The sequence below is a fragment of the Bidens hawaiensis genome, unplaced genomic scaffold (assembly GCF_021521415.1).
Source record: "Bidens hawaiensis isolate Kalapana, Puna unplaced genomic scaffold, B.hawaiensis_p1.1 tig00014826_1, whole genome shotgun sequence".
NCBI classification, from domain to species: domain Eukaryota; kingdom Viridiplantae; phylum Streptophyta; class Magnoliopsida; order Asterales; family Asteraceae; genus Bidens; species Bidens hawaiensis.
The window spans coordinates 232,116-234,483 of NW_027492308.1; the positions used below are offsets into that span (position 1 = coordinate 232,116).

General features: G+C 29.8%; 1 long non-coding RNA gene across 1 annotated transcript; it reads left to right on the plus strand.

Moving 5' to 3' along the window:
* Positions 1-288: 288 nt before the first annotated feature.
* LOC143547757 (uncharacterized) lies at positions 289-1,070 on the plus strand. The gene is made up of 3 exons (XR_013137837.1): positions 289-383; positions 510-564; positions 651-1,070. It is a non-coding gene; the product is annotated as an uncharacterized LOC143547757 (long non-coding RNA).
* The last annotated feature ends 1,298 nt before the right edge of the window (positions 1,071-2,368 follow it).

A 2,368-nucleotide genomic window follows, 5' to 3' on the forward strand; every position in this document is an offset into this window, starting at 1 on the left:
CCAAGGGTTAAAGGTTTACTCTCTTTTTTTTTTTTTTGTGTTTCGATTCTTATTAGCTATTGGAGTTTTAAACTGTCTTGGAGTAACTTAAAAGATATTTGGAAAACAAAAGGAAGTTATTGTAGTGCATCTTCCATAGTCTACAAATATTGTTTATTTCATTGAAAGGAAGTTTTAACTTCTGTTTTGTAATGTACCTCCCAAAGCCTACGCAAACTAAAGGGTTTTTACAACATAGATTACATATATGTGTTATCAGGGTTTTTACAACATAGATTACATATATGTATTATCAGGGTTCTAGGAGTGCCAAAGGGCTTTATATTAATCTCGGGTTCACCCAATTCCTCAGTCTTCAACTTTAATTTCTTCTCTTGTTAAAGGTAACCAATTACATCTCCGATCGTTATTTGCTCTTAGTTTTAAGTTAAATCACCATTGTTAATACTCAATTAGAAGTCCAATTTTGTTCAAAATTGTTGATGGGGTTTTTCTTTTTCTCGATTTAGAAATCATTTATGAGTTGTGAATTCTATATAATCCAGTTTTTGATCAAGCACGCAGGTACATCTTTGACTTTATATTTCATAATTGTTTGATTTTCTTAAATGCTAACTTAATCTTTTTATTTCATTTTAAGATGGTGCAAGACATGACGTTTGTTACAGAAACAGATATTGACAACTTACTCGAGAACTTGATGCCGGCCTTTTTTATGAAGCTTGGTATACTTGATTAGAAGTATTTGTAGTTTAGGTTTATATTTTGTTTCATAGATTGATCGTCTATATTGTAAAGCTATGGATTTAATGCACCTTGGTGTAGCTGAAATTTGTATTTTGAAGTTTATATTGTGATATTCTGGATTTAGTGCATTTTGGTTAATTGTGTTATTTTTGATGGATTAGTTTGATTGTTAAAATTGAGCTGTTTAAATAGATTTGGGAGGTTAAAATCTGGATTTGGCGTCATAATTGCAAATTATAAATGCTCATTAGACGCGGTTTAAGAGCGCGACTAAAAATATTTTCTAGAAATGTGAGTTGCTCATTTGCCGCGGTTAGGAGGTATTTGACGCGGTTTAAAAGCGTGGCTAAAAATGATTTTCTGGAAAATATAGTGGAGCATTTGATGCGGTTTTTGAAGCATTTGACGCGGTTTCCAAAACCGCGTCTAAAAATAAGAATAGCTTTTCAGGCCCTATTTTTTGACGCGGTTAAAAAACGCGTCTAAAACTCTTTTTCACCGCATCTAAAGCTAATTTTTCTACTAGTGTTTACTCATTATAATATATTTATATATAATGTTTTGTAGTTGAAAGCCATAAATGGGAAATAAATAACATGTGAAAATATATGTACATGATGACAAGAGACCAAAGAAAGTGTTGTACCAAGTGTTATGTTTTGTCAGCATGATCAAGCTATAAGTGCGGAGTACACATTTTTTTACAACTATTCTCATTTCATGCACCAACAAATCGGAAGATTTAAGGTGGCAACGGCCCCTTGATGCTCAGGCATGATCCAAGGTGCAGAGCTTCTGATGGGGTCTTGTTGCCCGTGGATTGTGCCCATGATGAAAAAAGGTTTATGTTACCTTATTGAAATGCTAATAGAATGTTATTTCACATGTATCTATACTAAATGCTAATAGAATGTTATTTCACATGTATCTATACTATTAAAGTAATAAGATTTTTGAACACTTATCTTCTTCTTATTGGTCAATTACAATATATTCCATATATACTATACATTTTCTTAGAATTTAAATAATTCAAAACTTAAATTTAAATAATTCAAATCTCATGTATGTTTTGTAAAACTGTTCTATAATAATATTTATGTTTGTTTTATTAACAAGATAATGTAATTGCCTTGGATAATCATAAATTAGTAGTAAATGTATATTGTAACGTTTGAAGTCAATTCAACCATCGCTATGAAAATTTAAGCAACAAAAATGATATGAAATTAGCTGAATAAATGTATTTACGTGTTTTAGTAAATTCATACAACCATAAATATACAATAATTATCAGAATGCAATTTCTGGATTTATTAGTCCAGTGTGTGTTGTCAATCAAAATTAAATATTCAAGTAATTAGTAAATGCAATTTGTATATATTTTCTGGCAAAAAATAAGACACACCGTATGATTCTAATTATATGAATACAGTTATTTACTTTCTTTATAATTTCAAACAACTTTCCATTGTAATATAAAATTTTATTAATTACATTACTTAAACCGATTTCAATCAGCATCTTCGAAGTTTCCTAATTTGAGTATGGAAAGGTGGATACTATATAACTTGACACCTTTTATTGAATCATATGCATATGCAATATATAATATTGGTGG